Below are 25,342 nucleotides of genomic sequence, written 5' to 3'. Positions count from 1 at the left end.
TTACTAATACCGATCATGTCCCACTTATCAAATCCCTTCGTCCTCCATAGGCCGCCCAACTTCGCAGAGGCATAGAGTGGTGTCGCACCCGTCAATTTATCATTCCAGCCCATAGCCGCAGTCGCGCTGTGCCACACCCGCACAGCTGTAGCGGTAGGTCCCGTGAGTTGTGAACGGGAGGGTCTCGAGTATAGTGCCCTATAATTATCTCCACCCGGGAGTAGCCACTTGTCCATTTCGAATGCTGGATTCAACGCCGGGCCATACATCCCGTGGTTGATGGCAGCAAGGTGGGAAGCCCAGTAATACCTACGAATATCCGGGAGCGCTATACCTCCATCATACCAGGGGAGTGTCAATTTCGGAAGAGCTATGCGCGAGCGTCCGTTGCATATCAGTTGCCTCTGCAACGATTCCACTTCCCGAAAATACGTCGACGGGATAACATCAAAACTATTCTGGAGGGCATATAGGAAACGAGGTAAGGACATCATCTTAAAAAGGGCCGCACGCCCCAGGGGAGACAACGGTAATTTACGCCAACGCGCTACATCGGAGCGCAATCGTTGGAGTGGAGGGAGCAAATTACGTTCGTAGCGAACCTCCGGTTCCATGGAGATAAACACACCCAGGTACTTAAAGCCAGATTGCGACAACTGGATGGGACAGTCCCATGGTAAACGAGGGGCATCACCCGCCAGTACATAAATGTAGGATTTCGACCAGTTAATGATAAGGCCCGAGTTCTTCCCGAAGGAGGTAAGTACGTCAAACAACACATTGAGTGATTTTTGTGGAGAGGTAAGGTACAATAAAATATCATCCGCGTACAGGGAAATGTGATCCTCAAATTCCGGCGACCAGCGTATTCCCTTCAGTGAGGGTTCCGCCGTAGCCAGGCGGCGAGGGGCTCCAACGCCAAAGCGAACAGGAGTGGGGACAACGGACAACCCTGTCATGTGCCCCTACCAAGAGTAAAAGGAACGGAGATACGACCATTGACCACCACCTGGGCTAGCGGTGTTTCATACAGGAGTTTGACCCAACCGATAAAACCGGCGCCGAATCCAAACTTGGCGAGTACCGCCCAGAGATAAGACCACTCGATCGTGTCAAAGGCCATTGTGGCGTCCAGGCACGCCAAGATGGCCGGTTCACGCAGCGTCGGGGCCCTCGCGAGAACACCATACAAACGTTGCAAATTTAATGCCGTGTTACGGTGCGGGATGAAACCCGATTGATCCGGATGAATCAGGTCGCCGATCACCGTAATCAGTCGATTAGCAAGCAATTTGGCGAGGATCTTGGGTTCCGCATTTAAGAGCGAAATGGGTCTATAAGACGAGCAGCGATAACGAGGTTTACCCTCCTTGTGGATCACCACAATGGTCACAAGACGCTGGTCCCTGGGGAGGGAGCCATTATCTCGCGCAGCCAGAAACATCGCACGCAAATGGGGAGCCAAAGTATCAGGGCGTAACTTATACAATTCCACAGGAAGGCCATTGGGACCCAGAGCCTTGCCGGAGCGAAGGGAGCGCAGCGCAAGAGCCACCTCATTCACCGAGGGCGTGGCATCCAAGCAGTCACGCTCCGATTCCGATAAACAGGGTAGCGCTATGTCACGGAGCAACAAGTGCGAGTCCTCCTCAGGCCTGTCAGACACCGAGGTATAAACCTCTCGAAAATAATCAGCAAAGCGTTCAACAATGCCCATGGGATCAGTCACACCCACACCATCACGCGTCAAAATCACCGGAACCACTCCATTCGCCCTCTCCCTTCTGTCCAGCCAAGCAATCAGTTTACCTGCTTTATCACCCACATCATAGAGTCGTCCCTGCTGTTCCCTACTCATCGTCTTTGCCGCATCAGTGACCAGAGTTTTATATTCTAATTGTTTAAGGTGGAGGACATGTAACGCCTCCCGAGACACCCCCCGTTCCAATGCATTCTCCAGGTCCGCGATTTCTGTTTCGAGCTGAACTATTGCCTCGTTCTTAAGTTTCTTGGCACACCCCACCAAGGACAATGCCTGTCCCCTCATAACAGTCTTAAAAGCAATATAACAGGTGAGGATACAGAACCAACATTTTCAGTAAAATACAAATCAAATGATTTAATCAATTCAGCATGTGTCTTGGGGTTGAGGAGGTACCATGGGTTAATCGGAGCCACCCTGCCTTCAGCCCCGATGCTAAGATTAAAATGAAACCAAATAGGGGAATGATCCGAAATGCCCCGGGCCAGATGTCTAATCTATCCAATCGAGGGGGACAGTGCCGCCGGTATCAGGATATAATCCAATCTAGAAAGACTGCCATGAGCCCCCGAGTGAAAAGTGAACTGTGTGCGCTCTGGATGCAGTAGTCTCCAGCAGTCTATGAGGCCCAATGTTTCCAGGAAATCGCCCAACCAGGACCGCGCTGCAGGGAGATCTCGGGGGGGATAGCGATCTATCTTGCCAGAAATGACGGAGTTAAAATCACCTCCCAGTATCAAAACACCCTCAGGGAGACCCAACACCATCCGCCCCAGGTCCGTGAATGTCGTGGACTGTAAGCCCGGAGGGACATAAACTGACACCAACGAGATAGGTTTTCCCTCCCACCGCCCAACAAGTGCAACATACCGACCCCTGGCATCAAGGATCACATCATCAACCTCGAGGGGGAGGGAAACCCTAAGCAGAATACCCACTCCTCTAGAACTAGATGTAAAACCAGAGTGGGCGGCAAGACGATAACCCCGTCTATTAAGAGCATGACAAGTATTTCCTATCAAGTGTGTCTCTTGTAACAGAACGACATCAGGCGAGAGGCGCCGCAACAGCTGCATAACCACCCCTCTCTTTATGCGATCACCCAGCCCATTCACATTCCAGCATAATACCCTCAACCCCCTACCCCCCATTCACAATGAACTCCCATCGCATAACGAGCATCACACCATTGTCAAAGATAGTGAAAGTACCCTGCCTTGAATAAGAAAAGACAAACACAAACAATCCCAAAACATGCCCCTCCCTCCCCATGAGGTCCCCAACACAACTCCCCCCCACCCTGCACCCCTGCACCGACTCAAAAGCCACCCCAATTTGCAGTGTGCCTGTCGCCCTAGCAATTACAAACATAAACTAATCTACACAAAGAAAACCCCAGAGGAGGAAAGGGTCCCCACCATCCCCGCTACCTACGAAGACACGAACGGAATGATCAAAAAAGTCAATAAACTCCGGCCGATCACGTTGAAAAGTGTTCCGGACACAGGCACTTCATTCATTTTTGGTCCAACAGCCCCCCTTCCGCTCCACCAGCATGTTCCTGGCCAGCACGGTGATTCGGTAAAGTGTCCAACCAGTCACTCACTTCCTCAGGTCTGACAAAGAAAAATGTTCGATTGTCATATTCGACACGCAGTCGGGCCGGGAATAACATAGCATATTTTAATTCCATGTCTCTAGGTCGCCGTTTCACACCCTGAAAACCCATACGTTGTTTCTGGACCGATTGAGAAAAATCCGGATAAAAGTTCACCGCAGCGTTCTCGAACTGCGTAGGGCCGCTTGTCCGTGCCGCCTGCAAAATGGCGTCGCGATCTCTAAAGTTGAAGATCCGTGCAATAATCGGACGGGGGGGAAAGCCAGGTTTCGCGTGCCCCCCTAGCACTCTGTGCGGACGTTCGATAGCAAAGAATTTGCTCAGGCCCTTTGGTGCCAGATGATTAAGAATGAGGTCCTCCACTCGAAGATCAGTGGCGAGTGGACTAGATTCTTCCGGGACCCCAATAATACGCACGTTATTGCGCCGTGCACGGCCTTCAAAATCCTCCAAGCGACGAGCAAAAAAGTAATTAGCAGATCGAAGATTGCGCACTTCTGTTTGCAAGTCGGACACGTCCGTGGTGAGGCTGGATGTCTTCAGGTCTAACGACTTCACCTTCTCATTCGTCTTGGCCAAGTCAGTGCGAATAAGGTTGACATCGATAGCCACCATGTCCAACTTCAGGGCCAAGGCTTCATACTGTTGGCCAATAGAAGACTGAATGCCAGCAATGACGTCCATCACGTCTTGTAGTGTTAAGTTCGCCAACTCAACAGGATCAGTGACCACCTCCTCCCGGGTCTTAGGCGCACCACCAGGGGATCCTTTAGAGAGTGTATAGCAGTCCATGACGTTCGTCTGGGTAGAACCTCCACGGATAGTAGTTTTGACTTTCCGTTTCTCACCCTCAGGCTTGCCCGTCATGGCGAGTCGGGTGCCCCGGAGGGAGGCTTGGGATCTGGTCCAAATGGCTCCTTGAAAGACGCACACGGGAACACAGGAAGCAAAGTCGAGACCACAGCCAAACAGTCACCCGCCGAAACTCAAAGAGCTGGCATCAGGGCTCGTCCGATCAACAGACACACCGCATATATGAGGCAGTGCGCCGGAGAAACGAAACCGAAAGTGAAGTGAGGCTGAGGTGCGATCTCCGCAAGCCGTTGTTGTTGAATTACGACCCGGGCACTGCCACCACTCAAGGTCCAGGCTGCTCCATGGAGAAGGCCACAAAGTTCAAGACGGCAAAGCTCGGGGACCCTGCATCCGATTTCAACCCAAAAACCTGCTAGTACATCAGCCGGGTTGTGCCTTCAATAATCTTCCATCAAATCAGGATATTGTACAAGATAAATGTGGGAGGCAGCGAGGTTCCTCGGGAGCCCTGTGCTCACGCGGCCATCTCGGATGCGTGCGAAGCTCCTTCTCCAACGCAGCAGAACTTTGACTGTCTTGAGAACTGTTTCTCGCAATCTGAGCTCCAATTGTAGTTTCTTGATCAATTTCATTGTTCAACATTTTCACATAATTTGCAAAAGCAGAGCATTGTATGCTATCTTTACAAGCATTAAAGGAATCTTCATAGCTCTGGAAATCTCCAAGTAATTCTAGTTCTGAACGACAAGGTTTGAACAGTTGTAGAAGGGCTAAATAATAAAATTCCCTTTTATCAGCAGTGTCGCAACTCAGCTTTCTGTGATTAATCAAATTTCCTTTCGTTTGTTTCACCAAACATCCTTCGGAACCAATGACTTCATATTTTCCATCATTGATCTCTGTAGTATTCGGTTTAAAAGTGTAGTTTTGCAGCACTTCATAGAGACACATGTTCTCAAGATGATGACTTCTGTTTGGGTAATATCTGTCCAGCATATTCGTTTTAAAAATATCTGTACTTTCTGGATCGTTTTCTGCTAAATATTCAATTTCTTGTACAGATTTCAGTACTCTATTTCGCATTGCTGCAAGACCTAGACTCATTCAAATGATTCTTCTAGATTTGGAGTATAGACTTACAGATGATAACCGATATCAGCATTCATATGCTCCAATTTCACGATGGGATAACATCTTAAAACTGAAACTGTATAATTTCTTACTTAGAGTCTTCTCGTGAGAAATCTCTTCCCACATTTCTTTCAATTCCGCCTTTTCTGATTTTGTAATATAGGACGTTACATATCGAGCAACAGCAATGGAATTGTCCGCAACATATTGAATATCCATGTTAGCATTCCACATGGACAAAATAACTGGGTTGTAGTCATTTATGTATTTTGACTCTTCAATTCTTCTTAAATTGTAGGTATTTTTTGGAGACTTTCTTGTGATGGTATGTCTCAAAGATGACAAAAACTGTTCACTCTTCCTTTGTATATTACAGAACGTGGAAATGCAAAACGACGTTTGGTGAAGAACTTATCCTTTAGATTTGTACTTTCGTCGACATTATTTTCCACATCAGTAGATTTGGAATCGTAAGATTTGTGCTCTTAAGTTGTTTTCTTCTGTGCTTTTGGGTACAGCACATGAGGCATATTCTTCAATAAAGGACAAAACGGTATCATACGCATTTGTTCCAAATTTGAGGGCGTCCTCAATCCATAACAGCATATGTATATGAGGAGCACCTCTTGCTTGATACTCCTTTCTCCAAAAGAAATCCACAACTTCTGAAAGAGGAGGATTTATTTATTGCAGATAAAAGACATCATAGCTTCAAATCTATGATTGAAATACCAGCATACATTAACAGGATCCAAAGAGCACAATTCCCTAGGTGTCTTGTATTCAATATTTTTTATATTGCAATTTGCCTCTTGAAGAAATTCAAGAAAATCATCCCAAGCGTACTAAGCACAGCTTAGGGTAAGGAACCATGTAGGAGTTCTTAAGTTCCTTAGCATACATTTCAGTTCTCCATGACGACGGTACTAATACTCATTAGTCCCACACTGACATGCCATCAGATTAATGAGCTGAGATTCTAAATGATCATCTCTCTGGTGCACTTTATCCATAAAATCTTTTGCAGATACATTTAGCAGATGTATTCCAGTTTTTAAAATGTTGTTGACTGCATATGAAAGTCCAGACAAGTCAATATCAAATAAAAGATGAAATATATAAGGGATACATTGTCAAAATCTTGGATCTTCTGCATATAATCTTGTTGTCCGATATTCAGATGCAGGAATCTGCACAGGACGTTCATCATATAGTCCTCCTTTTCCAGTTGGGAACAACTGCTGAAAACAACGAGCTTCCAAGCTCTCTTCCCATACACTTTTGAGACTTCCTTTTGCTTTTTTCATTTGGAACAACTCAATAGTGTTCCCCATCACTTCTTTTGAATGAGGTGGATGCACACTGTAATGTTCATCGATTTCTTCACATCTTAACATGTCCACTTTTTCAAATTCTTATAGTATATATTGTTTTTTATCAAATACAATGTTGCCTTTTGCACTTTTCTAACATCCACTAACACAGGCCAGATTGTCTTTGTCGGCACACCATTAACAAGAATAACTATTGGATCATTTTCTACACTCTCTACACCAATAGTTTCAATATTTTTCTTCAAATCTAACGGTAAATACACAACTCTTCCTTTTAATCCTCTTTGTAAATCTGAAGGAGGCAATTTACCTGTTTTAGGCTCCATACGAACAATAGCCTGAAACGGGTGCACACATCGAATAAGAATAGATTCATAGGTGTTTAAGTCTATCAATTTTGGAGGAATAGCAACTAACTCTAAATTATTATACACAGCTCCAGCGGCCTTTTATTCTCATCTAATTTGTTATAACAATATTCACAAATACGCTGTTCAGAACCTAAATCAAAACAATTATCTACCAACAAATAAGTTGCAAATTCCTTCCACTTATCATTATTTTCTTTTTCGCTTTTTAAATACAGATCAACACTCCTAGTCTCATTTTTATAGTGAGTTTGCCAACAACAAATATAATAAAAATGTGGCCTTTCACCTGAAATCACCTTAAACTTTGTATTATCACCTTCAAAATGTTTTGTACAGCTATGTTCAACATTCTCGCCAACATTTTCTTCTATTAATGTCTGAGTTTCTTCACTCTCTTGTTCAGGACCAAAGTAACAAAACTCATTGTCATCACAAACCTTTTTCACATCTGATACTGACCTTCGCAAAAGAGCACTGTTCAACTCATTTAACTTTAGTGCTGGACTTTTTGCTCAATACAATTGTCTCACTAACTTCCGCATTTGAGTATGATGTACAGCCAACATCCTGAAATGGTGAAAAACACTTTGACATACTTTCCTAGAAAGACAAGCCAGAGAATGACCATGCAAATCAGTATTTTTTCTCACTCTGCAAGGGTCTAGTACTTGCAGCACCTTAATCTTTTGTTTAATACTTTTTTTTACTATATGCTTGTAAGAAACTGCGAAATTTATCAATAGATTCTTGTTGTACACTACAAATACTACTGCAATCCCAAGTGTACACTGGGGCTTTAGGACATCTGCCTAGTACTTCATCAGCTATCACTTCTTCTGCATGTCTCTGAACCATTTTTTCTCTTTCTCAGTTGGACAACCATTTCTAACCTCATAAACTCAACCACTGGTGTCAACTGCATGCAACAAATCATTGGTCTGAAAATAACTCTCTTCACTAAAAAAAGGCTCAGAACTTGAACTGTGTTTCCATTTACCCAAAAAACATCTCAAAAATTAGTTCTAATGATTACTCTTTTCCTCTTACTTTTGGTCTTCATTAAATTGATTTTTTTATCTAGTGATCAAATTCTGTTTAATACTAAAATGAATCGTTTCCTTTTTACTTCAAAAGCCTTTTCAACAATGGATTCGATATGCTTCTTCTTTTTATAAAATAGTGTTCTCTTTTTATTTTTATTTGTACCTTTCATCAAATTATGTACTACTCTATTATAACATTTTTCTTTACAAATGTCTTTATATTGATTTCCTTTTCTTTTGCTATAAGTTGGATTCTTTGTATGTAAATTGCCTTTTTTTCCTTTCCTATTCTTTGCACTTTTTTTATGCTTGGAACATTTTCAGTGCTTTTAACATTTTCATTTTTTTTCTGAGTCTAATAATATTTTGAATAAAGTTCTTTGTGGTCTTAACAGAAATGTTTCTCTTTTTAGCCACATTATGTTGGTCATCCAATAAATGTGGTTGAGTTTTTTTCAAGTAAGTATCCTTTTTTAGACCTTTTCTTTTTCTTTCTTTCTCGAGCATGATAACTTAATTTTAATGATGATGAACAGTATCTGTAAAAATAATCATAAATAAGTGTTTAATATTAACTTTATAAATTATACTTTTCTATTACGATACAAACAAATTTCATATAAATTCTGACTAAGAAATTGTAGGCCTGAAGAACAAGTGCAAAGGTGGTTAGACCACTACATGCATAGTGCATAGCAGTTTGAAGCACTCCATAACCCTAAAAATTGGCTCACTGCACGAGTACATGCATATTAACTAAGTGATTACAATACTATAAGGAGAGACACTCAGTGAATTTATAATTGGTTCACTTTTACTTTAGTGAATATATTAGTACATGGTACATAAACATTCACTATGGTTTTGCAACAGTACAGATTTAGAGTTTAGGGTAGTGCAGGGGTGTTTGTGTAGTGTAAGGGGTCGTACTGAGATAGTGTTCTAGGGTAGTGCAGTGCTGTTTGGGTAGTGTAGGAGGTCGTGCAGGGATACATTTAAGGTTTAGGGCAGTGCAATGGTGTTTGGGTAGTGTAGGGGGGTCATGTTTGGGTAGTGTTTTAGGGTTAAGGGTAGCGCAGTGGTGTTTGGATAGTATAGGGGGTCGTGCTGGGGGTAGTGTTTTAGGGTTTAGGGAAGTGCAGTGGTGTGTGTGTAATGTAGAGGTTGTGCTGGGGGTTGTATTTTAGGGTTTTGGGTAGTGCAATGGTTTTTATATAGTGTAGGGGGTGGTGCTGGGGGGAGATTTAGTGTTTAGGGTAGTGCAGTGGTGTTTATGTAGTGTATGGGGTTGTGCTGGGGGTAGGTGTAGAGTTTAGGGTAATGCAGTGGTGTTTGTGTAGTGTAGGGGTCGTACTGGTGTAGTGTTTTAGGGTAGTGCAGTGGTGTTTGGGTAGTGTAGGGGATCGTGCTGGGGTAAATTTACGGTTTAGGGTAGAGCAATGGTGTTCGGGTAGTGTAGGAGGTCGTGCTAGGGTAGTGTTTTAGGGTTTAGTGTAGTGCAGTGGTGTTTGTGTAGTGAAGGGCTTCGTGCTGGGGTAGTGTTATAGGGTAGTGCAGGGGTGTTTGGGTAGTGTAGGAGGTTCTGTTGGGGTAGAATTAAGGTTTAAGGTAGTGCAATGGTGTTTGGGTAGTGTAGGGGGTCGTGCTGGGGTAGTGTTTTAAAGTTTAAGGTAGTGCAGTGGTCAATGGGAAGTGTAGGTGGTCGCGCTGGGGGTGGATTTAGGGTTTAGGGTAGTGCACTGGTGTTTCTGTAGTGTAGGGGGTCATGCTGGGGTAGTGTTCTAGGGTTATGCAGTGGTGGTAGAATAGTATAGGAGGCCGTGCTGGGGTAGATTTAAAATTTACAGTAGTGCAATGGTGTTTGGGTAGTGTAGGGGGTCATGCTGGGGTAGTGTTTTATGGTTTAGGGTAGTGTAGTGGTGAAGGGGTAGTGTAGGTGGTCGTCCTGGGGGTCGGTTTAGGGTAGTACAGTGGTGTTTGTGTAGTGTAGAGGGTCATGCCGAGGTAGTCTTTTAGGGTAGTGCAGTGGTGTTTGGGTAGTGTAGGGGGTCATGCTGAGGTAGATTTAACATTTAGGGTAGTGCAATGGTGTTCGGGTAGTGTAGGGATCGTGCTGGGGTAGATTTAACGTTTAAGGTAGTGCAATGGTGTTCGGGTAGTGTAGGGGGTTGTGCTGGGGTAGTGTTTAAGGGTTTAGGGTAGCGCAGTGGTGAATGAGTAGTGTAGGGGGTCGTGCTGAGGGTAGTGTTTCAGAGTTTAGGGTAGTGCAGTGGTGTTTGTATGGTGTAGGGGGTCATGCTGGGGTAGTGTTCTTGGGTAGTGCAGTGGTGTTTGGGTAGTGTAGGAGGTTCTGCTGGGGTAGATTTAAGGTTTAAGGTAAAGCAATGGTGTTTGGGTAGTGTAGGGGTCGGGCTGGGGTAGTGTTCTAGGGTAGTGCAGTGGGGTTTGGGTAGTGTAGGAGGTTCTGCTGGGGTAGATTTAAGGTTTAGGGTAGTGCCATCGTGTTTGGGAACGTGTAGGGGGTCGTGCTGGGGTAGTGTTTTAGGGTTTGGGGTAGTGCAGTGGTGAATGGGTAGTGTAGTGGGTCGAGCTGGCAATAGATTTAGGGTTTATGTTAGTGCAGTGGTGTTTGTGTAGTGTAGGGGGTCATGCTGGGGCTAGTGTTTTAGAGTTTAGGGTAGTGCAGTGGTGTTTGTGTAGTGTGGGGGGTTGTGCTGGGGTAGTGTTCTAGGGTAGTGCAGTGGTGTTTGGGTAGTGAAAGGAGGTTCTGCTGGGGTAGCTTTAAGGTTTAAGGTAGAGCAATGGTATTTGGGTAGTGTAGGGGGTCGGGCTGAGGTAGTGTTCTAGGGTAATGCAGTGGTGTTTGGGTAGTGTAGGAGGTTCTGCTGGGGTTGATTTAAGGTTTAAGGTAGTGCAATGGTGTTTGGGTAGTGTAGGGGGTCATGCTGGGGTAGTGTTTTACGGTTTAGGGTAGTGCAGTGGTCAATGGTAGTGTAGGTGGTCGTGGTGGGGTAGATTTAGAGTTTAGGGTAGTGCACTGGTGTTTATGTAGTGCAGGGGGTCGTGCTGGGGTAGTGTTCTAGGGTAGTACAGTGGTGTTAGAATAGTATAGGAGGTCGTGCTGGGGTAGATTTAAGGTTTAGGGTAGTGCAATGGTGTTTTGGTAGTGTAGGGGGTTGTGCTGGGCTAGTGTTTTATGGTTTAGGGTAGTGCAGTGGTGAATGGGTATTGTAGGTGGTCGTCCTGGGGTAGATTTAGGGTTTAGGGAAGTACAGTGGTGTTTGTGTAGTGTAGGGGGACATGCTGTGGTAGTGTTTTAGGGTTTAGGGTGGTGCAGTGGTGTTTGTGTAGTGTAGGGGGTCATGCTGGAGGTAGTGTTTTAGGGTTTAGAGTAGTGCAGTGGTGTTTGTGTAGTGTACAGGTTCATACTGGGGGTAGTGTTTTAGGGTTTAGAGTAGTGCAGTGGTGTTTGGGTAGTGTAGGGGTCATGCAGGGAGTCGTGTTTTAGGGTTTAGGGAAGTGCAGTGGTGTTTGGATATTGTAGGCGGTCGTGCTGAGGTAGTGTTTTAAGGTTTACGGTAGTGCAGTGGTGAATGGGTAGTGTAGGTGGTCGTTCTGGGGGTAGATTTAGGGTTTAGGGTAGTGCTGTGATGTTTGTGTAGTGTATGGGGTCGTGCTGGGGGTAGTCTTTTAGGGTTTAGGGTAGTGCATTGGTGTTTGGGTAGTGTAGGGGGTCATGCTGGGGTAGTGTTCTATGGTAGTGCAGTGGTGAATGTATAGTGTAGTTGGTAGTTCTTAGATAGATTTAAGGTTTAGGGTAGTGCAATGGTGTTCAGGTCATGTAGGGGGTTGTGCTAGAGCAGTGTTTTAGGTTTTAGGGTAGTGCAGTGGTTAATGGGTAGTGTAGGTGGTCATGCTGGGGTAGATTTAGGCTTTAGGGTAGTGCACTGGAATTTGTGTACTGTAAGAGGTTGTGCTGTGGAATTGTTCTAGGGTCGTACAGTGGTGTTTGGGTAGTGTAGGAGGTCGTGCTGGGGTAGATTTAATGTTTAGGGTAGTGCAATGGTCTTTGGGTAGTGTACGGGGTCATGCGTGGGTAGTGTTTTAGGGTTTAGGGTAGTGCTGTGGTGAATGGGTAATGTAGGTGGTCGTGCTGGGGGTAGATTTAACTACATGCACGCTGCGGGTTTTCCCACTGTGCGCTAACATTTGCGAAAAGCCGCGTATCACGACGAGCTCAGCTCGTCATGAGCGTACGACAGGCGTAACTCATGACGAGCTGAGCTCGTCATGAGCGTCGAAGGGGTTAATATTTAGGGTAGTGCAGTGGTGGTTGTGTAGTATAGGGAGTCGTGCTGGTCGTAGTGTCACTGCAAGAGTACATGTACTTATATATCTGCAAACACATCAACCAACCAAATCATTCTCTCTCAATTTTCCCAAATGGACACTAACTCACAGAGTGATTCTAGACAAATAACAGTATTTCTTATAAATGGAGTGTATAGATACTGACTGGGGAAATGTAGAACTGAAACACAAGTGTGAAGGTGATGACACTACTACTTGCATAGTGCATAGTAGTTTTAAGCACTGCATCCCCTAAAGCCTGGCTCACTGCAACAGTACATGTACTTATATGTCTGCAAACACATCAAGCAACCAAATTATTCCCTCTCAATGTTCCCAAATGGACACTGAATCACAGTGTGATTCTAGACAAATAACAGAATTTCTTATAAATGGAGTGTATGGATACTAACTGAGGGATTGTAGGCCTGAAACACAAGTTTCAAGGTAGTTAGACTACTACATGCATAGTGCATATGAGTTTTAAGCACTGCATGCCCTAAAGACTGGCTCACTGCAACAGTACATGTACTTATTTGTCTGCAAACACATCAACCAACCAAACCATTCTCTCTCAATTTTCCCAAATGGACACTGACTCACAGTGTGATTCTAGACAAATACCAGTATTTCTTATAAATGTAGTGCATAGATACTGACTGGGGAAATGTAGGCCTGAAACACAAGTGTGAAGGTGGTTACACTACTACTTACATAGTGCATAGGAGTTTTAAGCACTGCATGCCCTAAAAGCCTGGCTCACTGCAACAGTATATGCACTTATATGTCTGCAAACACATCAACCAAACAAATCAATCTCTCTCAATTTTCCAAAATAGACACTGACTCACAGTGTGATTCTAGACAAATAACAGTATTTCTTATACATGGAGTGTACAGATACTGACTGGGGAAAATGTAGGCCTGAAACACAAGTGTGAAGGTAGTTACACTACTACTTGCATAGTGCATAGGTGTTTCAAGCACGGCATTCCCTAAAGCCTGGCTCACCGCAACAGTACATGTACTTATGAGTCTGCAAACACATGAAGCATCCATTCCACATATTTCATTACTGCATTTTACTATTAAAGCTAAAATCATTTTGGAAACACATAACCAATGACTATTTTCTAATTCTACCAAAATGTCAAATGTCAAAACACAATACGTTTTTAATCAATTACATGTCAGAAAACACATGAAGTACCAAAATGCTTCTTTCAAACTGATTCCTAAATGTACACAGACTCACTATCCCTTGCATTTTACCAAAACGTGTTTCATAGTCTAGAAGGAATACTGCATTTTAATGTATAAACTTGACTCATTTTGCAAATACATAAAAAATGACTGGTTTCTAATTCTACCAAAACATGGGAACAGCACAGTTATCTGTCTGCAAACACATGAAATACACAAATGCTTATCTCAGAATGGTTTCTAAATGCACACACACTCACAATAAGATTCTAGAGAAAAAAAAGTATTCCCTGCACTTTAGCAGGAGAAACACATTAGTCTGATTAAAATCAAAATGCACCACATACATCCCCTTACAAACTAATAACTTACCTTTCACATTGTTTTGTAGATTAAGAATTATGTCAGTCACACAGCAGTTTTTCTTATACAGAATCTCTGTTCTGTAAACCTCTCACCAAAACCAAAGAATGGCAAAGTTTCCGTCTCATTTTGCACACATATACATCTAAAAATCAAATCACATTCCTTCCCACATTAATTCAAAAGCAAACACACATTTCTATTGGTTACACATTTCAACCCTTTCCAAATGACATAAATTTAAACCCTACCCCCAATATGCCTTCTGCATACCCCCAATATGCTCCCAATATGACTTCTGCCTTATGCCTAACAGTTCATGGAACACTCAACTGAACACACAGGTCAAAGGTTCACCACACAATGTTGCTAATCAAAACAGCAAGTGTGCTTGAGTTTTCAACATATCAACTTATCTTATGTATCGTTCCTTTCAATCAGTTTTTATTAACCAATACGAATCATGCTTTTGAAAAACAGAAACATGCACCCTAGTTTTCAGTGTAGAATGTTGTCAAACAACTAATAATTTCTTTACTTTTTTCAGAACTGCATCTTACCCACCATTTAGGAAAAAACGTAGTTTTCAAACTGCTATTTCATTTACAGAGACCACCTGAGTGCATCCAGACCTCCCTTCAAGATGCTTAGAGTGTGGATTGTGGGACACAGCTATAATTTCTGGAGCCAAAAGTATGCAGAAAACAAAGGAATTCACAAACACCTAGGTTTACTAAATGTAGACATTAAATGGATTAGACAAAGAAGGTTAAAGTGGCACCAATTGATGCCATTGGTTAAATCCTTTTTGCATCTCCAACACCCTGACCTCATAATTGTGCACTGTGGTGGCAATGACCTAGGCACTTTGACTGGGGTTTGTCTGGAAACGCTTATGAAAGATACCTTTGGAGAATTGATGTTACTTTTCCCCAAAACTGCCTTTGTCTATTCTATCATATGCCAAAGGCAGAAATGGAACTGGTCCAATCAATTTTGTCCACAGATTGAGAAAGCTAGGAAATGTGTGAATAAATCTGTTTCTGCTTTTCTCAGAGACTATAGAATGGGGTCCATTTACCGCAACAATCTGCTTTTCAATATGGATGGCATCTATAGGACAGATGTTGTACATTTTACAGATGAAGGAAACAGAGTCTTTCTCTTGAACTTTAGACTCTGCATTGGTACTTACTTGTAGGTACTAAAATCTCTCAATAAACACAAGGGCTCTTTTTAGAGCCACCTAAGAACTAAACACATAAGCTTGATGTATATCTGAAAAATATTATATGATTTTGGGCTTGGAGTCAAGCACCCAACGCACAAAAGTCGTGCACCCAGCGCGTACATGTCGTGCACCACACACACTGGATTCACGCACCCTACAGGTTAGGAGTCGTGCATCCAACGCATGCACACCAGGGGGCCGCATTGAGCGCCGCGCTGGGTGCGCAACTCCCAATTTTACCGTAAAAAAATAGCCCCTATCACTAATTACTATTATCCCCGGGCACCCCATCCCCGGGGCTTACGAATAACATTGGGGACCGTGGGTGAAGCCCCAATGCCCCCACGGTCCCAGCTGGCTCCCTGCATCCTACGAGAGATGGCATTGCTTTTCCTCATGGGGAGATGCTAACATGCAGCTCCCCGTGTGGAAAAGCAATATGGTTTGGATTTTGAAGGAGAGAGCAGGTTTCCCTGCTCTCTCTTTCAAAATCCCAAAAACATTTGCTATGGGAGGGCGGGAGACTCCCGCCCTCTCACAGCAAACAACAGTGTCCTGGGTGTGTGCACCCCAGGACACTGCAGGAGCCATCCCTGTGGGGTGGCGGTCCCCAGGGCCCTCAAGGGCTCCAGGAAGTGGGCCACGCAGCCCCCCTCAAACAATACATAAAGCCCCAGGGGTAGTGATCCCTGGTGCCGTTCAGCCCCCCCCCTACAAATTATACTAAAAGCTCTGTTTTTTTTTTGTTTTTTTTACGCCAGAGTCCACACACTCTACACACACCTGCCGGGTCTTTAAAAAAAAAAAATTGTGGGCCCTAAGCAGGTCTCGAGGGTAAAAATATTTCTACCCTGCCCCCTTTCTACGTTGTGCACACATATTCCTCTGACTTCTCCAGCCTCACTTCTACCGAGGCACAAAATGGCTGCCAACAGTTCCTGGTTTCGAATGTTGACAACCACTTGACAGCCAATTCGCATTCAGTGCGTGATCGGAAGGGTGCGCTTAAGGTGCGCTCATGGTGAGCTCAGGGTCCACAGACCGACCACGCCCATGGATATATAAATGCTTTTAACTGTAATTTTCTCAGGAACTACTGAACAGATTGACACCATTTAAGCAAAAGGCACAAGTCTGAACCGAGGACTACATCTTTGCCAAATTTGGTGTAATTCAGTTCAGCAGTTCGGGCTATAGCTGTGTCTAAAGTCCTACGGAAAATTGCATGGGGAAAACACGTTTTGGGACCGCCCCTTTTTCTCGGCCCCCGCTTGATGAATCACCGTGAAACTCTCAGGATAGGAGCGGACCGGAGCTGACCGTAGGTTTTAGAAATTTCACGAAGACTCGTCAACCGGCGCCAACATTATTACAAATAGAATGTTGCTGAATTCTTATGGAAATTAGGTCCTAACTATAACTACCTAAGTGCAAATAGTCCTGTGTAAATTAGATTTCTATACTTAGAGGCTGATTCCGATCTGGGTCGGAAAGCTCAATGACCGAGCCGGATCCGGAGTGTTTTCAGACCGAGTTGGACTCCTACAGTACGAACGAGCGAGTATGATCTGGCCGCATGCTGCCGGACTCGGTTCGGTCGAACTCCCATAGAGGTTAATTTGAGCCGGTCGTCTGACACGTACATTGGCTCCTGTTGACTGAATGGGTATGTCTCACACAAGGGCACCCCTACAGTGGGTACGTGTCAGTGCCATCCGCACCGTACATGCCTGTTTTGGGGGTACCCTTGGGTCTCCCCCTGTGTCCGAGTCGTAAGGCTGCAGGTGATGGTGAGTCCAACGCAGACCCCTTAAGTCAGCTTCTCAGATGTTTTGCAAGCTGAACACTTCGGCTCGATTGGCTGTCCGACGCGTGCATTGTACTGGTTCGGTCAGAATTCGCTTTCATTGCACGGTACAGTTTGGTTATGGACGAGGCGTATGGAGTGGTTCGGACCGGGAAACGATTCGGTCAGCGAATTTGCGTTTCTCGCATTGTACTTGCTCGCTTGTACTGCTGTACGAGCTGGGCGGAGAACACGCGTACGTCTTGTAGTTTTTATGGCCAGACCGCTTTCGGGGACCTTCTGAGCGCGATCGGAATTGGCCCCTATGTTGGTTTAAAAGCCATTTTAACAGTATTTCTATACATTTAGACAACCAAGTTTACAATACTCAAGTCACAAGATTCTAGTTTCTTTTTTCCAAAAGGCAAATATTTTGAGAAGTTTGCATTCATAATTATATCCGTTTGCTTAAACAAACTGCCAGAGCATGTCTACAGGTTCGTACTCCTTGGTTATTAAAATGCCTTTTTAGATATATCCTTCTTTCTACCATCATTGCAGGGCGTATGCAAACTAAGTGGATTATGTTTTCTTCCCCTTGGTTGCAAAGTAAGCAGGAGATCAACTTGGAAAGTCGCAACCAAGGCATTGCATGAGTTGATCCTGGGAGATGGCCACATTTCCCTTTTAATAAATATGTTTTTTATTTTTGCTGACCAAGGTATTTCTAGGTAAAGCTGTGATTTGGAAATCTTATACTAATTCAGAATAATACATGCATGTTCTCTTTTAGAGAACAACTCCTTGTCTTTCAGCAACGACATTCTTTTTGTTAGTCTGTTAATTGCCTTTTTGAAGGATGTTTATGGTATAGCCATAAGCCAAACCTCATGTACTGAAGCTTCTCTAATACTTTTTGTAAATATTTCCAAAACTATGCCTTTTGGTTCGATTGTATTTCTTGCCAGAGTAAATGACACAGTAGATTGGAAGTATTTGTTTTTATTCATTTCCATACCTTTATCTATTGCCCCATCCTTGCAATGTGCTGATTGTATAGCACATTAATTGCATGTCAATTTTAGCAGGGTCGCAAAAGGTAATACTTGCATTACAGTTAATAAAGAGATTGTGCACGTTTTATGCATACTACTTAAGACCCCACGTCCCCAATGTGCTAGTGATGTAGATAACAGATTTCAGGATTATCCAGTTTAATGCACTCTATCAGCTTAAGAACAAAGAAATGCTTTAGTAAGCCTTGGCAAGATTCAATCAACACATTATATCCATTATGTATTGTATTCCAAGACATGTGAGAGACTATTAAGCAATTAGAGCCCGCCCCCCAGCGGCTTCAGTAATTTTTATGCATTTTTGGTAAATAAGACATTTATTTGCTAGAGAAAACACATAACCACAGCACCAAAGCACAGGAATTTAGTGAACAAGTGAGAGATCTGTTTCTAGCAGGGACCTTAGATGGTGGAAAAACAGCCCCATAGACCCCAGGTTTCAGAGAACGCACATAATGTAGTGCCTTTTGTGTGAATTTATCATTAAAATATTTTCAGCTTGTTTTTTAATCGGTCTTTCTCTGATCAATAAACATTTCATTATTTGAACCTTGTAGACTAGCAATCGCTGATCTTTACAGATTTAGGTCTGACTGATGTGTGACCATCCAAAAAACATTGTGGCATTTCACTGTCAATCAAGTCAGACAAACCTAAAAACTGACAGATTGATTCAGTGACGACTGCACATTCTTCAACATCAGGACATTACATACAATAAAATCATACTATACCCAGAATACATCTCACAAGGTCCTCATGACATCTTCAACAAATATAGAATTTTGAGGCTACTAGCAGAGATCCCTGGGGTCAAAGTCATAACCTCGCCAGACCTTTGATCAGAAGAATTCCTGGCAAACAATAAACCCTTAAGACCGGAACTTACTTTAACAACTTGAAGCACAGAGAAAACAGCATCCTTAATCCGAAATTTCGCCAACACTGAGGAATAACGCTAAAGATATACCATGTATCTGGGTACCCGTTCCGTTTATCACAGAAAGAGAGAGAGCTCAGGCTCTTAAAGAAACTGCCTCTGTTCGCCTAGTCTTGTGGGGTGCAATCAGCCACTTGGTTCATGGAATGAGGGGTTAATGCAAGTGGAGCCACCTCGAAACTCAACACAGGCTCAGTGGGGCAGGAACTCCTCAGTTTTTAAATCATTAAAGGATCCCACCAACTAATCATTTGAAAGAAATTGGGCTGGCACCCATGGCATTGCATCTTCTATTGTGGAACATTGTGGGGGCCAAAACTGAGCAACATGCTGGCACTCCACCACAAAACTGGAAAAAAGTTGATATCACTGCACTACAAAAGACTTGGTCAATGACAGACCTTCCAGGTGAAGGTTATACACATTACAAAACCATGTCTATGAAATCACAGTGCTATCGAAGACCTCGAAGGGGCCTTGCAGTAAATGTATAACATGGAGCGTAGATATCTCAATGGAAGACCTGCCTTCTGCAGACTTAGTTCTTCAAATTGTTAAAACTTAGTCCATAGGCCACAGATAACAGACCTGTATTTCTTTTAATATGTCTATGCACACCTAAATGTAGATACAAAGAAGGTACATTTTGGAAAAATAAGCTTATTGATAATTGGCTACAAGCAAGCTACCCAACATGGAACATTATACTGACTTCAACACAAATGTAATCTACTCTCCTAATGAACATGACATGTTGAGCGCTGAGAATTCTTATTGGAATGTCCCAACACAATCAGGTCCGAAAGTCAAATGGAGGGACCAAAACTGGGAAAAATAGGTGCCTATCCTGTCATTCGTAGATATGAGGGTCCTGAATAGAAGGTTTCCATATGATATTCCCCCGAACTGTACTCACTATGGTCAAAACTCCAGATCCATCATTGACTACACAATTGCTTTGCTGCCCTTAATCCCACCGATTCAGCAACATAAAGTCCAATACTCAACAGACAGCAATCATTCCCCTTAGATGTTATTGCCAGGGCTAAATCCCCAAATTCACTCATTGGCTCCAGTGGCGATATGTACTATAATCCCAGACAACTTACAACTTTGAGATGGAATAACAATTCAATAGCTGATCTTACCACCCTGGCCAGAGACCTCTTGACCTATAGTATCAATACCTAGAAATAATCAAATTGTTGCTTGGACAAATTTAAGTGCTGAGCTGTTACATAAGCTGCTCAAGTGAGATCTGAACTACCAACACCGCAAAGAGGACAAACCAGCCTTTGTTTCAATTGCATTGCATTAAGAAAAGAGATAAAGAAAGCTGCCAGATTATGAAGAACAGCAGCATTGCAGTGGTGTCTCTGGAAATGCATACAAACCCTAAGTAAAGAGTACAAAAAGCAACTCTGGGAGGATAGGAGAGCTAGTAAAGATGTATTCTGGATAAGGATAATATTCAAAGGCAGGAAGACTGGCTCACATAATTTCTGGGGGCCAATAAATAGGATCAATAGATCAGCAAAGGCGATAAACAGCTCATATATACTAGAGCCGCTTTGGCCAGCCCACTTCACCAATGCATTCGCAACTGACAAACATCATTCAGGAGCAAAGGACGGTGAATACAGCCTACATGGTAATAGGCCAGTGTCTAACGATTCACCTATAACCTATGAAGACATACCTAATGGTCAGTCCGACTTAGAAAATGGCAGGATGCGGCCCCCACACCCCAACGAGGACAATTGCTACTCTCCATCTGAAGTTAAAAAATGTTACTCACTACATCTTGTGACAGAGCACCAAGACCAAATGGCCTCCCACAGACCATCTTTAAAAAAGACCCCCAGTTCTGGTCAGTAGCGTTAACAGTATTATACAAAGAGGTTCAGTCAGGTGGTGCCATACAAGAGAGTTGGCACAGTTCCATCATAAACCCAGTTTTTAAATGAGTTGATAGAGCTAACATAGCCAACTACAGACTTAATGCCCTTCTGGACCTGAAGCTAACCATTACACCTCCCTCATACTAGCTAACCTGATTCACTGGTCAAATTCAAATAATGTGATACCGATAAACGAGCAAGGAATCAGGAAAGGCTTAGGCACCACAACAAACATTGTACCTACCTCCTTGATTGTTGACCAATGCAAATGCGCAAATAAGAAACTACAACTTTGCTTTGTATTTGTACATCTTAAAACAGCCTTTGTCTGTGTCAACCGTGGGACCCTCTGGAGCAAATTAAACAAATGTGTTCTCCCCTATAGGTTGCTATGAACAATAGAACTGCTTTACTTGGAAACTTGCATCCAAGTAAAAATAGGAGTTGGGTTAAGAATATCTAGGATGACACCAACTAAAAAGGGCTAAGAAGGGATGTGTTCCAATGCCTCACTATTTATGGCAGATTTAATCTATTTATGGCAGATTTATCACAAGCATAGGATCAGGAAAATTCCCACCAGCCATGCCTGTGCCAGTTCCCCTTTCCCACCTGTCTTATGCCAATGACATTGTGCTGTTCATCTTAACAAAAGTGGACCTGCAGAGATTAGTAAATGTACTAAAATACTATGCCAAAACCAACACCAGTGAGGTGAATACAACAAATAAAAACTATAACTATCAGTAATTGACCGGGGCGGGCAGCTACGATCTTCCTAAATGACACTTCCGTTGATGTGGTAAACTGCTACAAATACCTGGGGTTGTACGGGGACTCAAGAGGTAATTTCTTCTTCTACCAGAAACCATACATAGTGAAAAAAGGGCATGCTCTAATTTACACCTTTAGAACTTTAGCAAAAAAACTGGATAATACCTCTTTTCAACCAGGCTTGGCATTCATCTTAGCCAAATTACTTCTGACCATCGCATATGCAAGCGTGGTCATGAGATGCCTTCAGGTACCCATTATCCCTGCCTCCAAAATCATATCCGGCACAAATCCTGCTTAAATTTGGTCTAATAAAGCAAGAATTATGCAGAAGGTCCACTGCAATAAAATGCTGGTATAATACATGGCAAGCATATCACTTCCACTAAATAGTGCACTATGGACAGTTCTACGAAGTGATCCACTGTCGGCTTACTACAAATCTTTGAATGATTCCACCAAACAGCTGCACTAAATACGATGAATAAAGTAGTAACATTTCAATTATGCCTGGACGACAAAAACAAATTCAGTTCCCTATCACACACCTGGATTGTGATTGAAAACAATGATGCTTTGAGACCGGTGCCATACCTAGACATATTTTTTCAAGCACACATAAAGCACAGACAAATGGCCTTGCGCTCTGGCAAATTTCCAGCACTGGCTAATCTGCCAACTTAAGAGTACATTGGACCTATATAATATAGACTTTATAAAGCAAAAAAGGAGGACTTTATTCAGCTGGTTTGTATTTGCAGTAACCTGCACAAACTTTGATTAACATTATTAAAAAAATAGTTTTAATGACAGAGTGACTCAAACATGCAGAGAAGCAATAAGAGTGAGTCTCAACCCAGTAGATCAGCAGCTAAAGTGTAAAAATGTGAAATTCTTGACACATATTAAAAAACCAAAACAATATTTATACGAAAAATAGATCACATACATTTAAAATACATACTAAAATACATAACACTAATTAAAAAATCGCCTCTTCTCCGTTCCCTTCTTCCTGTCTCTGCCGGATGCAGGAAGGAGCATGATACACCAGGGCTACCAGGCTCCTCATAGCCACACACAACGCTGAAATGCAGCATTGTGATTGTTCTGAGCACCGAACCACGCCGCTCAGACAGGGACTGGAATGCTTTGCATGTTCCTCACCAGGCTGTGTAAAACGAGCCTGGTGAGGAAGATACACAGTGCGCAGGACTGTTTGGCCAGCCTGTGAGGGTCAGCCAAGCAGGTAGCGCACTCAAGGAGTGCAAATCCCTCCTCTCCTTGCTCCGGCCAGCCCTGCCCCATGAGCCACTCACTGCACTAGGAAAAATAAAATGATAATAACCATACGTTATCATTTTTTTTTTCAATTGAAGTCAGTGGGCCGACGCTTCTCCTCCTTAGTGGAGGAGCCGCCACTGAAGAATTTGCAATTTAGAGGAAAGGCAGACAAATAGGAATATGGTGTATTGTAAATGAGATTGTGATGTATCACGGATACATGCAATTGTGACTGCGCACGAGTAAAACTGTTTTTTCCGTTAAGAGTATTAACACAGATAAGCAACAGAAATCACAGGATCACAATGAAACCATCAATCAGGCTAGAGCTGAAATGGGCTTTGATGAAGACTCATTGAGGTACTATGAAATCTTCTAGATTAGGCATGTTTCTTAAAAGATAATGAAAGTTTGTATTCTATTTCCTTGTATAGGATCCATGACATGGATAATAATGCCAACATGTTAAACAGGAGCTTATTAAACAGTAAACCAAATGACAATTTCAGGGATGAGTGCAGTCATTGTCTCCAAAGCTTCAGTGATCCATGAATGCAATTTCAGATGACCTCTCGCACTAGCCATCAATCCACAGAAGAATACGGTTTCAATGTGTGCCCTAGTTAATCTTTGAGCTGTCATCTCAGCTATGCAGACCTATATTTTATTTAGACATGTCATTGGAGACCAGTAGAATACAAAAAGAACTGCTGAGACAGCAATCACTTAATACACGTTTAATACAATGATGATCCTTCTTTAGTAACTTTGGCAAAAGGGCATGTTCTGAGGGCAGATCAAGAGCAGTTTTTTAACTACATATTCATTAGTGTTATTTTTTATTTTTTTTTTAACAAACCCATATATTAATCCAAACAAGGCATATGCCTCAGGCTGGTCTCTACAATATTCTATGCATGTTAGCTTTTCAGATTTCACATTTGTTAAACTCAGGTACGTACAAACGGCCTGTCTAGATATTGAAGAAAAGCGGTGTTTCAAATCACAGGTTAATCACTGGTGCCTTTGTGCCAAAGAGGCATGACATTTTTTGGAAGCTATTCAATATGGTTTGCGAAATTTTGAATACATTTAAAACTTTGGATCTGCAAAAACAGAAGTCAATTGACATTATGGGGTCCATTATGATGTCGGGCGGATTGCCTCCGCCAGGCTGGCGGTAGCCACCGCCAGCCTGGCGGAGGAAATCCGCCCGACATCCATTGCCAAATTCCCCCCGCCATATTAGGATGGCGGGGGGACCGCTGCGGTGAAAATCACCGCCCGCCTGTTTACCGCCCCGGTGGCCTTGCGGCCGGAGCGGAATATGTTTAATATGGTGGCGGTGTCTGTTAGACACCGCCAGCCATATTACAATGGGCATTCTGTCACGCCTTTCCGCGGCGGAAATGCCGCCACGGAAAGGCAGGCGGTCTTTGGTTCGGGGGCCCCCTGCGGGCCCCCCTGTTGCTGGCCGAGGTGTTCAGTGCAATGGGAGGGTACCTGTGGTACCCCCCGCATTTGCATATTTCAAGCAGCAGGCACCGCGGGGTGCCTGCCGCTTCCTGTATGCAAATGCGTGCATTTGCTTGTCAGATTGTGGCGGGCGGTGCAGTGAGCACCGCCCGCCACAATGTTAGAATGAGGATTGCGCCCGCCACTGTGGCGGGTGCATCCTAATGCACATTTCGGGACCCCTGCCCTTGAGGCGGGCGGTCCCGTTTCCCAATAGGGTGGCGGGCGGGCAAAACCCACCCGCCATCCTAATGGCCCCCTATGTTTGTTACGTTCTTTGAATATTTTCACAAACAACTCAGTTTCAGAAATACTAAATCCCGTTTTTTTCTCCAATACATTGCATATAATCGAAAATGGACTCAGTACTGGCAGCATACAAAGTCATTCATAAATCAGACTGAAGATGTCTTTTACGCCAAAATCAAAACTCAGATTTATGAAAGTGAGCTATTCGCTGTGCCACAGAACGCAAATCTCCACAGACCACTTTTCTATAAGTAATTGTCTAAAGTAATTGTTAAAACTTTTACTTCTGTGATCCCCCACTGAATTATTACTGGAATCCAGAGACCCCCCCACTCGATCAATATTTGAATCTGCTCAACCCCTTGGAGTCATTATTGGAAGCATGCGACACAGGCCAGAGCACTATTGATGATTTGAACCTCAAAACAATACACAAAAATAAAGAAACAAGCCTTCATCAAACAAATAAAAGATTCAACATTGTATTTCATTCACAAACAAATAGAAAACAAATCGAAATTTACATTTTTATGTTAAGTTGGAAGTTCTCTAAATGCAATGTAGGCCACTCACTGTGCTTACTATATTCTGTTGC

Source organism: Lissotriton helveticus, chromosome 1_1, assembly GCF_964261635.1.
Source record: "Lissotriton helveticus chromosome 1_1, aLisHel1.1, whole genome shotgun sequence".
Classification (NCBI taxonomy): Eukaryota; Metazoa; Chordata; class Amphibia; order Caudata; family Salamandridae; genus Lissotriton; species Lissotriton helveticus.
Note: the sequence above shows the minus strand (reverse complement) of the source record.